The sequence below is a fragment of the Bubalus kerabau genome, chromosome 10 (assembly GCF_029407905.1).
Source record: "Bubalus kerabau isolate K-KA32 ecotype Philippines breed swamp buffalo chromosome 10, PCC_UOA_SB_1v2, whole genome shotgun sequence".
NCBI classification, from domain to species: domain Eukaryota; kingdom Metazoa; phylum Chordata; class Mammalia; order Artiodactyla; family Bovidae; genus Bubalus; species Bubalus kerabau.
Genome location: NC_073633.1, coordinates 36,822,274 through 36,836,403, shown reverse-complemented (window position 1 = coordinate 36,836,403; position 14,130 = coordinate 36,822,274). Strand labels below are relative to the sequence as shown.

Here is a 14,130-nt window from a genome sequence, read left to right as displayed (position 1 = left end):
TGCCAGCATTGTATGTTATTAAGCTTATTCCCTTTTCCTGAATTAAATTGGAAAGCACTATCCAGTTTTAATTGTTTCCTTAATTTTAAGGAAGAGAGTTTGAGCAATTTTCATAAATTTCTAATTCATTGATTTTTGTTCATGTCCATTATATTCACAGTTTTCTTATGTGTAAGAACTTATTAATTTTTTTCATCAAAGTACAGTAATTTTTATATGTTTTTTAAGCTTTGTGACTTGCTTAAAGCAATATTACCCCAAGATTATTTTTTAAAATAATGTTCTAGTACTGTGATATTTTTATTTTTTGCTTACGTTACTTGATTCCATCTGAAATTTATTTTAGTATATATAGTACAGATTATACTTTTTGTAATGATAAACTGAACTTCCAACACTATTTGTTATATAACTAATTACTCTTTTTCCCACTGTCCTGATTTAAAATGTAATATTAATTACAAGGACTGCCCTGTAGCTTAAATGGTAAAGAATCTGTCTGCAGTGCAGGAGACCTGGGTTCAATCCCTGGGTTGGGAAGATCCCTGGAGAAGAGAATGGCAGTCCACTCCAGATTCTTGCCTGGAGAGTCCCATGGACAGAGAAGCCTGGCAGACTACAATCTGTGGGGTTGCAGAGTCGGACACGACTGAACATTATGTGCCAGATTAACCACAAACTAATACTGAATAATATATTTCTACTTCTAAACTCTCTATTCTCTTCAGTTTATTGCTGTTGTTTTCATTCAGTTGCTAAGTCATGTCAATTCTTTGTGACCCCATGGACTGTAGCAGGCCAGGCTTCCCTGTCTTTCACTATCTCCCTGAGTTTGCTCAAACTCATGTCCATTGAGTTGGTGATGCCACCCAACCATCTCATCTTCTGTCACATCCTTCTCCTCCTGTCCTCAATCTTTCCCAGCATGAGGGTCTTTTCCATTGATTCAGCTCTGCACATCAGGTGGCCAAAGTATTGAAACTTCAGCTTCAACGTCAGTCCTTCCAATGAATATTCAGGGTTGATTTCCTATTGGATTGACTGGTTTGATCTCCTTGCTGTCTAAAGGACTCTCAAGAGCTTGCTCTAGCACCACAATTAAAAAGCATCAGTTCTTCAGCACTCAACCTTCTTTATGGTTCAGCTCTTACATTCATACATGACTACCGGAAAAACCATAACTTTGACTAGACAGACCTTTGTTGGCAAAGTGATGTCTGCTTTTTAATACTCCATCTAGATGTGTCATAGCTTTTCTTCCAAGGAGCAAATATTTTTTAATTTCACGGCTGCAGTCACCATCTGCAGTGATTTTGGAGCCCCCCAAATTAAAGTCTGTCACTGTTTCCATTGTTTCCCCATCTATTTGCCATGAAGTGATGGGATTAGATGCCATGATCTTAGTTTTTAGAATGTTGAGTTTTTAAGCCAGCTTTTTCACTCTCCTCTTTCACCCTCTTCCAGAGGCTCTTTTGTTCCTCTTCACTTTCTGCCGTTAGATTAGTATCATCTGCATATCTGAGGTTGTTGGTATTTCTCCTGACAATCTTGATTTCAGCTTATGATTCAGCCAGTCCAGCATTTCACTTGATGTACTCTGCATATAAGTTAAATAAGCAGGGTGACAATATACTGCCTTGACATACTCCTTTCCCTAATTTGAACCAGTCCATTGTTCCATGTCTGGTTCTAGCTGTTGCTTCTTGTCCTGCATACGGGTTTCTCAGGAGACAGGTAAGGTGGTCTGGTATTCCCATCTCTTTAAGAATTTTCCACAGTTTGTTGTGATCCACACACAGTCAAAATTTTAGCATAGTCAATGAAGCAGAAGTACATTCTTTTTGGAATCCCCTTGCTTTTTCTATGAATCAACAGATGTTGGCAATTTGATTTCTTCAGTAGATCTACTATATATTTTGGATAGATTCGAGTTATACAAGTAAAAAAATGGAGCAGTAATGTGCTAAAATATTTAAACAAGTAATCTTGGGGTAAGGCTGGGTAAGCATCTGTTGTAATTTCTGTAGCTTTGATATGTTTTATTGTCTTAGATGCATCCTCTACTTAGATGCTACCCTGATCCCCCCAAAACTTGCATGACTGCTATTAGGTACCCATCTTCTTTCCAATAATCTTGATGCTATTTATATGAAAATCACTTTTGGTTTATATACTGATTTATAGAGAATTTCATCCATCTAGTATTAATTTATTTAAAAACGGCCCTTATCTTTCCAGTCTCTCACCTCTTTAAAGTCCTTTAATAACTTAAATGACTTTCCCCAAATAAGTCAGCCGTATTTCTTGTCATATTTATCTCTAATTTGGCTTTTTTTCTCTTGCTACTTCATAAAATATGATATTTCCTTTCCTAATTGTTTCTAACTCACTTGTGTATGGGAAACTATTGATTTTTGTTTCTAACACCTTGCTAAATTATTATCAAGACTTAGTTGATTTTTCAATTGATTCTCTTGGAGTTTCCCTATATTTAATCATATCATTGGCAAATAGGAACAGTTTTCCCCTCTTTTCTCATATGTGTATCTTAAGTATTTCTTTGATTCAGAGTGGCCAGGATTTGTTCTGGTTGGTTGGTATAAAATATTTTTTTTTAATTTTATTTTATTTTTAAACTACATAATTGTATTAGTTTTGCCAAATATCAAAATGAATCCGCCACAGGTATACATGTGTTCCCCACCCTGAACCCTCCTCCCTCCTCCCTCCCCATTCCATCCCTCTGGGTCGTCCCAGTGCACCAGCCCCAAGCATCCAGTATCGTGCATCAAACCTGGATTGGCAACTCGTTTCATATATGATATTTTACATGTTTCAATGCCATTCTCCCAAATCTTCCCACTCTCTCCCTCTCTCACAGAGTCCATAAGACTGTTCTATACATCAGTGTCTCTTTTGCTGTCTCGTACACAGGGTTATTGTTACCATCTTTCTAAATTCCATATATATGCGTTAGTATACTGTATTGGTGTTTTTCTTTCTGGCTTACTTCATTCTGTATAATAGACTCCAGTTTCATCCACCTCATTAGAACTGATTCAAATGTATTCTTTTTAATGGCCAAGTAATACTCCATTGTGTATATGTACCACTGCTTTCTTATCCATTCATCTGCTGATGGACATCTAGGTTGCTTCCATGTCCTGGCTATTATAAACAGTGCTGCGATGAACATTGGGGTACACGTGTCTCTTTCCCTTCTGGTTTCCTCAGTGTGTATGCCCAGCAGTGGGATTGCTGGATCATAAGGCACTTCTATTCCCAGTTTTTTAAGGAATCTCCACACTGTTCTCCATAGTGGCTGTACTAGTTTGCATTCCCACCAACAGTGTAAGAGGGTTCCCTTTTCTCCACACCCTCTCCAGCATTTATTACTTGTAGACTTTTGGATCACAGCCATTCTGACTGGCGTGAAATGGTACCTCATTGTGGTTTTGATTTGCATTTCTCTGATAATGAGTGATGTTGAGCATCTTTTCATGTGTTTGTTAGCCATCTGTATGTCTTCTTTGGAGAAATGTCTATTTAGTTCTTTGGCCCATTTTTTGATTGGGTCATTTATTTTTCTGGAGTTGAGCTGTAGTACTGGCACAAAGACAGAAATATATATCAGTGGAACAAAATAGAAAGCCCAGAGATAAATCCACGCACATATGGACACCTTATCTTTGACAAAGGAGGCAAGAATATACAATGGATTAAAGACAATCTCTTTAACAAGTGGTGCTGCGAAATCTGGTCAACCACTTGTAAAAGAATGAAACTAGAACACTTTCTAACACCATACACAAAAATAAACTCAAAATGGATTAAAGATCTAAACGTAAGACCAGAAACTGGTATAAAATATTTTTAAAAATATTTTATTTTATTTTTCTTTCTTAAAAAAATTTTTTTTTCATTTAAGTCTGTATTTTATTTTATTTTATTTATTTATTTACAATTTTCCCCACTCTATTCCTTTCTTCAAAATATATTTTGGATACAATATATGTTCAGAAAATTAAGCCATCACATTCTCTATGCCATGAAAACATGAGAGATACTGTTACCAGACCAAATCAATTGGATGAATAACAACATTGCAGGAAAATAATTATATACATTTCTTTTTTTTTTCTCTCTGAGCTATTTGTACCTTTTTTTTTTTTTTTACTTTACAATATTGTATTGGTTTTGCCATACATCAACATGCATCCTCCATGGGTGTACATGTGCTCCCCATCCTGAACCCCCCCTCCCACCTCCCTCCCCATACCATCCCTCTGGATCAGAAGAATCAATATAGTGAAAATGAGTATACTACCCAAAGCAATCTATAGATTCAATGCAATCCCTATCAAGCTACCAACGGTATTTTTCACAGAGCTAGAGCAAATAATTTCACAATTTGTATGGAAATACAAAAAACCTCGAATAGCCAAAGCAATCTTGAGAAAGAAGAATGGAGCTGGAAGAATCAACCTGCCTGACTTCAGGCTCTACTACAAAGCCACAGTCATCAAGACAGTATGGTACCGGCACAAAGACAGAAATATAGATCAATGGAACAGAATAGAAAGCCCAGAGATAAACCCACGCAGCTATGGACACCTTATCTTTGACAAAGGAGACAAGGATATACAGTGGAGAAAAGACCATCTCTTTAACAAGTGGTGCTGGGAAAACTGGTCAACCACTTGTAAAAGAATGAAACTAGAAAACTTTCTAACACCATACACAAAAATAAACTCAAAATGGATTAAAGATCTAAACATAAGACCAGAAACTATAAAAATCTTAGAGGAGAACATAGACAAAACACTCTCCAACATAAATCACAGCAGGATCCTCTATGACCCACCTCCCAGAATATTGGAAATAAAAGCAAAAATAAACAAATGGGATCTAATTAAAATTAAAAGCTTCTGCACAACAAAAGAAACTATAAGCAAGGTGAAAAGACAGCCTTCAGAATGGGAGAAAATAATAGCAAATGAAGCAACTGACAAACAACTAATCTCAAAAATAGACAAGCAACTCCTGCAGCTCAATACCAGAAAAATAAACAACCCAATCAAAAAATGGGCCAAAGAACTAAATAGACATTTCTCCAAAGAAGACATCCAGATGGCTAACAAACACATGAAAAGATGCTCAACATCACTCATTATCAGAGAAATGCAAATCAAAACCACAATGAGGTACCATTTCACGCCAGTCAGAATGGCTGTGATCCAAAAGTCTACAAGCAATAAATGCTGGAGAAGGTGTGGAGAAAAGGGAACCCTCTTACACTGTTGGTGGGAATGCAAACTAGTACAGCCACTATGGAGAACAGTGTGGAGATTCCTTAAAAAGCTGGAAATAGAACTGCCATACGACCCAGAAAGCCCACTGCTGGGCATACACACCGAGGAAACCAGAATTGAAAGAGACACGTGTACCCCAATGTTCATCGCAGCACTGTTTATAATAGCCAGGACATGGAAGCAACCTAGATGTCCATCAGCAGATGAATGGATAAGAAAGTGGTGGTACATATACACAATGGAGTATTACTCAGCCATTAAAAAGAATATATTTTAATCAGTTCTAATGAGGTGGATGAACTGGAGCCTATTATACAGAATGAAGTAAGCCAGAAAGAAAAACACCAATATAGTATACTAACGCATATATATGGAATTTAGAAAGATGGTAATGACAACCCTGAATGTGAGACAGCAAAAGAGGCACAGATGTATAGAACAGTCTTTTGGACTCTGTGGGAGAGGGGTGGGGGGATGATTTGGGAGAATGGCATTAAAACATGTTTAATATCATATAAGAAACGAATCGCCAGTCCAGGTTCCATGCAGGATACATAAAAAATATTTTAAAAAGTATTTTGCATATCACTTCTGTCTTACAGGACACATTTCTATCGCTCACCAGAGTAGAAGGTATATGTGGTTCATGGTGAAATTTATAATTTTAATTGATTTTGTTCCATGATTCAGCATGTATTTCTCTGATTTTCACTAGCTGCCTTCAACTCGATCCTACTTTATCTGGCATTACCTCTACCTGTTTCCTCCATAGATGGCTTACTGGAATTATTTCCTTTGGCTCTGCCTTCACTTTGTGCATCATGGTGTGTAAAGGCATTGTTTGGAAAAATTTGTTTTGCTCAACCATCAGATCTATTCTAACTGAAGGATCTCTGATTGGGCTTTGGGACTTTCATTGATTTGGCAACCAGAATCTTCAAGAAATACTGCATCCTGTAAGAGAACTGTAGAATTTTGTGCATGCTCCCAAGCTGCTTCTTCAATTCCATCCTAAATTCAATACATTTGGCAGATTTGTTTTTATATAACCTGAGGCCTGGGATGGTGACTCTGTCCTCATTTCATAAGGATGGATTATTGTTTCTATGTTTTTATTATTTTAGTAAATGATAGAAGTGAAGGGAAAATGAAATGATGGCACAGTCTTCATTTCTAATGCAGTTGGTTTGCTGTCTACTTTATCTTTTAATAATACTTCCTTTCATCTTATCTGCTTTGATAAAATTTATATTTTCTTCTATTTTATTGAGAGCACAAACTAATACATTCAAAAATGGATATATTCTTAATTTTTCTTACATTATGTTAAAAATATTTTTTGTAGGTTTTATTCCCTCTGTCTCTTTGGATCAGTTTTTTCCTTTCTTTTGTATTCTAGATTTTAAGATATATATTCCTTAGCTAGTTTTTTTGTTTGCTTTTCTTATGCTTAAAAATGGAGAGAATTTGATAGGTTCTGCCAAACAGCAGACTGTGTATAATCTCTTCGATATGTTTTATGGTTAATGTGTGGATGGGGTGGAATGTTAGAATATACTGTGGGTTTTTTGCTGGAGAACAACATGATGTTCATAGCCCCCAGCAAAATATGTTGTCTAGCAGGCCTTTATTTAATGCAGCTTGGCTGGTTTGAGGTGAGATTAGCTTTGCTGTTGAATGGTATTTGCTTTTCTCTTTATTGGCTGGTGCTGTAGCTGTTTACATACCAAAGGTCTATAGCAATATATAATTTTTAATTTTCTGAGGCAGAAATTTGACTATCCCTTACATTGTCTCAGACAGTGGTTTGGCCCCACGTGAGCCAACTCACCATTTTAACATCCACATCATAAAAGATCTCTTTGGTTCTCTGTACATTCCAGTCCAAACAAAGTAAGGTCACTGAAGTGCAAAGCAACAGCAATAACTTTTTGTGGTTGTTGTTGGTATAAATGGCCATCCTTGAAATGGATTCCTACTGCTTTCTAAATTATTTTAACCCTGCATTTATAGGATTATTAAAAGTTTTGAAAGGCTTATTGTGCTTTACTGAATTTCAGTAGAGAAATATACACTAGTATGGAGTTAAAAAAAAAAAAAGACTATTTAAGGTTTGGGTATTATTTTCTCCTGTGTAACCATGATTTTTCCTAAAAAAAATTCTTGAAAATTTTCTATTTATTCAGAAATGAATTATCTAATTTATTTCTTGGCTCAGTTTTGTGCCTCTTGACTTTGTTAATATCCCTTTAACTCTTTTACAGTTCTATCATTTGAATTTACATCTGGGTTGAGCAAAGGAAGCAAGAAGAGAGGAATTTGTAGTCATTGCTTTCGTATGTTGATGTATGGTCTTGCGTCGGTCTCACCAACACTTTGAAATGTTTGGACCTATTTCTCTACTACTAGGAATAATAAAAAGGACCCTCTTATGTTTGCAGATGATATTTCTATTTCTCAGTGATTATAAGACTTTCATCTTGGCTTTGAGATGTTAAAATCATTTACAGAAGTGTCAGAGCTGGTGCACAAATATATTCAACACAACTCTCCTTTTAAATGGAAATTTTCATAACAGTTGAGTTGGTGCCTAATTTGATTCTCTGTCAAATGTCTATGGTTTAGAGTAATCCATGCCAGGGTTTTACCTCTGTTTTCCTAAGTAATCAAACATTGTTTGAATGTGCAAGTTAGTTTAATTCTCTTTTCAATCATTGAGCTATAATGTCATTCTGTGATACTCTAACATAAATGATGCCCTCTCAATGCTGCTACCCTACCTCTGGGAAGTGAATCAGAATGACAAGTTCAACCTCTGTCCACACAGGCAAAATGAAGTGCAGAACTGAATTAATTAGCCAGATATTTCAGATAAAAGGAATCTACTATTGAAGAGAAAGTAGGAGTTTGAGGCTAGAAAAAAGTTTTTTCCTCCAGTTGGCTAAATTCAGCAGATAACTGCTCAACTCACCAGATAATTGGCAGCCAGTCTTTGTGGGTGTAGGTGTCTAGTGTTAGTCTTTTATGTATTCAAATTCTTGGAATAAAATCCTATTAGAACTAGAGTTACTCTTTCCAAAAACTCTACTCTATTCTCCCTGAATTTAACTTTTTCCTCCTGACAGGTCAGTCCTCTTTCCTTTCAGTATTACCTAATTCATCAAGAAGGGCTGTTGATATTTAAAGATACTCTTCCTGAAATGCCTCTCATAATTTTTTTTTTAAAGAGAGAAAAAGAGACGTTCTTTTTTATTTTGAAGTCTACCTCTCTCTTTTTTCTAGGTAGGTAATAACAACATCTCTGAACTTCATCATTGGTAAGGTTTTTGGAAGAAACCGTTCTTTTTTCCTAAGTAAACCAGATAAGTTAAATTCTTCTTGAAATTAAAATCATCATTTGGACATTTTAAAACATGCCTGGATTTAATCAGTGAAAGCATAAATAAAATATAATGGTGGTTGATAATGAGTAGATGTCCCGTATTTTCGAGTATTTACCATTTAACTGGGGTTCAAGCCCAAATGGAATAAACCCTGAGAATATTCTCATGAATATCATATTTTCCAGACTAATTTGAGGGAGAACACTTAGAAAATGGGTAAAATTAATCAGGTCTTGTGGACCAGAGCAAGAAAGCCTTGGGAATCATTATTTAAAAGGGCAAGTTTGTCGCTTATCTGACAGAAGAAAAGAAGCAATTTTTTGTAACCAAGAGTATCAAATAGGAAAACTTAGGAAAGGAAGAGCAGCCAGGCTATATGAAGTCACAGAAAACAGAGTTAGTCTGAAATAGTAGATTTTACATCTAGGAGAATAAAGGAATTGGACAAAGTGTTCAGGAGCAGATGCTGTTCTGGCTCTTTCATTGACATGGGTTTTCTGTGGATTTAAGGCACGCGTTTCCAAGGTGGCCACTGAGCCACATGGCTTTGCCGCTTCCAAGATGCTGACATAAAGAGAAAAGCAGGTGCTAAAGTAAAACTTACACAGATCTGGTCATAAATGCCTAAATGACAATTCCTTAGGGTTCATGTTTTCTTCTTCTCTTGGGTCAACTTGAAACTAAGACACTCTATTTTAATTTCTTTAGGTGTAAAGCTATCCAGAAATGAGTACCTTGGGACCCTTTTAAAGCCAATAGCCAACCAAGCAGCGAATCTGTTCAAAGGTACATTTCCTATGAGATGCATACTTAGCATGATATACCGAGAAGGACCATGAAAATCACTGTGGCTGTTGAGAGGAAATGGTCTTCTAACATATTTGTATAGCAGGTATTAAAAAGGGAGAAGTTTTGTTTTCTGCAATAGAAACTGCAAAACAGCTAACAAGAGTACATTTTTATGTATTTTAATATATGAATACAAACCAAAATGACATGGAATATTTGAACAGTAGCAAAGTTAATTTTCTTTTTTTTTTTTTACAAAATAAAAACGTTCAGCTCTAGCCATAGATGACCCAAAACTTAGTGATGAGGACTTTTTGAATCATCATATTTTTAGGTTTGCAACTCCAGAAATACTGAAGAAAATTTGTTCTATTCATTTCTTCCATGTGCAACTACTGTGTTTAAAACGCTGGGAGGAAACCAAGATGAATCTTATACAAATCCTGCTCTCAGGAGACTTACACAGTACTAGAAATGTGAAGGCAAAAATAACCAGATGGTAATTAAGTGCTATAAGAAATTAAGTGGGATTGAGGAATGGAATAAGAATTGGAATACATATGTAACAAGCAATGAATTTTTTTCACCTGGGTGGATCCCTGGCAATATAATGAAGGAAGTGAAATTTGAGCTATACATTGACTACTAAGTAGCGTTTAAGCAAACAAATAGAAAAGGAATCAATCACCTTCTAGGCTGAAAGAACAAGCATGGTCTATAGGTTCCTCTGCTATATACCATCATAAGTTCAGTGCTTGGCACATAGTAAGTGTTTAATACATATTTACAGACTGATTTACTATCTAAATCAGGTAAACTATTTACTTAGCAAAACAATAAAGTAAGCAGAAAGGAGATGAAGAAAATAAGATGGGAATACAGGCCTCCCATAATATCCCAATATCGGTATTTGGATTTTATTCTCTAGGCAATAGGGAGTCATTAAATATGTTTATTTTTTAATTATGTCATTTAAGCAAGAGGAGATGAGCAATTGTGATTTTAAAACTGTCTGCTTTCACAGTGGGAGTATGTGTGTAGATAAAGGTGGAAAAATTGACAGGGAAAGAAGATTCTTCTCTGTCATGTAAACTATAATCATACAAAGAATCAGATCCAATCAATCATTTTTTATAGAAGAGGGAATTTGGGGCAGCAGATTTTAAATATTCCTCTTCCACAAACTTACATTTTCCTACTATAGTGTCTGACTTGATGTCATGTCTTTAAACATTCACAGTATGGACTTTCAGATATAGCCCTATTATTATTAAATTTGTGTTTGTATGCCTATGTCTACCTGGTAGACTACACATTTTTTAAAGTCAAGGAATATATCTTATTGACTTGGTATCTTGGGTATCTTTACATCCTTGATGTTCAAAGTCTGTGGAACAACTAAATGAATAATAGATTTTCTGATGCCCTGTGTACATTAGAATAGAGAGATGCTGTTAGCTAGAGCATTAGTCATACCACCAAGAAGTCAGTTCTGTGTGTTAATCTCAGGGAACTTTGTTGATTACATCTGCCTGTGACCAGTAATTCTATTCTCCCCTTGCTGTCAAAATCAGGTTCCTGAGCTTCTGCAAGTCAGACGATCAGTGAATCATAGTGATTCTTCAAAGCAAATGCCATCTTCTATGAGAGTAGGCCTTCTCCAATCACATCCTGACCTCATCACACCTGGTCTTCCAAATGGTTCAAATTAGAAAGTAATTTTTTTTTAATGTTAAAAGAGAACAGGATAATAAACAAAGGTACCTGAGTTCCAAAAGGAGCAACTTGGACTAAATGAAAAGAGCTTTCTAATAACTGCCATGCACTTTCACCATATTCTGAATTTCACTCTTTGAGATGTCAAGAAGCTATCTGTTGGCTTATAAAGATTTGAATAACCTCAATGAACTGGGGGAGTCTTGGTCCATACTTACTCTTTAATTCCATGACACAGTAATTTTTTTTATCATTTAATTTGCTTTCATGCTTTACTCACTAATAAAGGCAAGCTTTATAAATGCATTCATGGGCAAAATAGATAACAACTTCAGTATGGGCCCTATTAGCCATGTCAGTACAAACTCATATAGTGAGAAAAGAGAGCATTTTATTAAATATCACCTGAAGACAGCAGAAGAGAAAACAGCAGAAGAGAAAAACAGTCACTGAAAAATTTAGTGCTGAGGAACACACACTATATTTTTCACCATTTGCCATATTTACTGAAAAATCAATGGCAGATCTCCCATACTGTGACTATGATGTGACAAACTCTTATTGTAGGTTCACATCCCATTACACCAGTTCATTTGTGTAAAGCTTTCTGCTGGATTGGCAAATATTAGTAGCATTGTCAGATAGGAAACAAAAGCTGGAGTCTTCCAAGGGTGAGAGGGAAAGGGGGATCTCTGAGAATGGTGATATTTAATTATTGGCTGTATTTTTGTATAAATATTATATTCAACACAAGATCTAAGATTCTTTAACAAGATACACATGATCCAACAAAAGAGAATCAACACTTAAAATAGATGAAGGAATTAGAATAAAGGAGAAGACTATTAGAAAGATTTAAAAAAATTGGGATTGCAAGTAGTATATACATCAAATGTTGCAGGTTTTTTATTCTTGAGTGAATTGGGCCATGGATGTGACTCTGAAGTTTTGAGCAGCCAACTTAAAGGAGACTCAGTCAGCTTTATGATTCACAGTATTTAATGAGATAAAAACAAATCAGGTCATTGCCCATGAATATTCTAATTTTTTCCTCCATTCTATGCCCAGAGATAAATTTCTCTTATGGATTCCCAAGGAGAGCCCTGAAACATGGGAGACAGTATTCTTACAGTATTTTCACAATGAGCTTACTTATAATTTTTTACTACACAGCCTGATAGAATTATACCCCAAAGCAACAAAGTAACAAATCTTTGGGGAACTAACAGAATGTGCTTGAGGGGTGATACTTGCTGCTGGAATGGCATAATGAAATATAGAATTTAAACTATACTAGGAACTGGATGGGCTCTGTATCCTCTTGAAGTGATTTCCAACCTCTCTCTTTCTCTTCTTCTCCCTCTCACTGTATCTGTGCTGCTCTCTCTCTCATTTTTACTTTTTATTTTTCATTAAGCTTGAGATTTTTAAGTACTTGGTCTAGGTAACTGGTTAGCTTGGCTGAGCCATATACTTCAACTGTTAGTCCCGCTGGGAACGGGATTAACGTACTTTTATGAAATTGAGGAGCAGCAAATACATATACCTGAATAGGCCACTCTGCTTCCCCACAGATGTGAACCCAGCATATGCTAGCATTTTTCTCAAGAGGAACAATCTCTTAAAGGATACGGAAAAACATCTTGGCCATGATGTTGAGAGGGAACCAAATTAATTTGGCAGCATCATGTCAGCAAATAAATAAAAACTGACTCAGTGGGATGAAAAGATAAAGGAAAAAAATATATTCAAGTCTTCATCACCAGCTACTTGTTCAACCTTTGTGTAGCTAGAACACATACATGTAATCCTCAGATTTGACTGCCTTATCATGCCTACCACTGAACTAGAGCCCCATGATGGAATTATTCCTCTCAATTTATGTCTTCACAGAAATTAATATCAATTTTACTTCTGTATTACATTGGTTGAATGAATTAATATTGCAGGTTTTTTTAGCTCCACTTACATAAGTATTATAAAACCACCTTTCTAGTTTGGAGATAACAAACATTTTATTCATAAATTGATTAACTCATGAAATATATTTGCATTATAAATTTAAGATCTAAGATAAGGAAGGAAGATAAATTGGGGGAATACTTGACTTGAGTAGAAATTGACAGAAAAAAACCCTAACAACATATTTTCTATCTTTGCTCATCATTTTTTCCATATACTTAAAAAAAGAAAAGAACAACAACTAAAATCTCTTAGTAGGCTTTTTTATAATATTCGTTCAATATATGCCTTCCAGAATTTAACTCTTGTCCAAGTGAAGATAAGAACTTTGAATTTTTTATATTGGTTCAGGGTTGTCAGCACTGACTTGGTTTCCAAGCTGAGAAACCAAGGCTGCAGAGAGTGGAGTAGAGTTTTAGGCTCAGTGGGTGACGTCTGGGTCTGGGGCACAGATACACTGGGAATTAGGTGCATTTGCCCTGATTCTCAGCCGGTAAATGGGTATCCTCCTGACAGTTTCAAAGTGGTTCTGGCCGTGTTTAACTTCTCTCCCTGTGGGGGGCTAATCTCATAAAGATTTCAGCCACACAAGCAACAGTGTCTGGGGTGTAATGATTGCTTTGAAGTTTGTTTGCTCGCCAGTGCATTTAAAGCGTTTAAATGTTCCAGGAATAGGATTAGATGCCCCAGTGAATTCATTTCATTTACCCCCAGCAGTGGTTTCCCGATGCTAGGAGAGGTTTACATGGTATCAATTTAGAGGCATGCTGCTTTTGAAGATTTTCCTCTTCACCCTCTCAATTTTCTACCTCTCTCAAGGCCTTGCCTAGAAAAATATTAGGGGTCAGGGCTCAGTAGAAAAGGGCATTAATGTTATGCCTTTAGGGCATGCAAAAGATAATTTTCTGAGCCATCTTCTAAAGTGTTTTTAGCTGAAAAAGAAGAAAGAAGAAAATGAGGATGGAATT

General features: G+C 35.9%; 1 long non-coding RNA gene across 4 annotated transcripts in view; it reads left to right on the top strand.

Moving 5' to 3' along the window:
- LOC129621184 (uncharacterized) overlaps positions 1–13,839 on the top strand; it is a 226,551-nt gene extending 212,712 nt beyond the window's left edge. For all 4 annotated transcript variants that reach the window (XR_008699084.1, XR_008699082.1, XR_008699079.1 and 1 more), the window contains 2 exons: positions 9,404–9,481; positions 11,059–13,839. This is a non-coding gene — a long non-coding RNA (uncharacterized LOC129621184). The remainder of the gene's footprint in view (positions 1–9,403; positions 9,482–11,058) is intronic.
- The last annotated feature ends 291 nt before the right edge of the window (positions 13,840–14,130 follow it).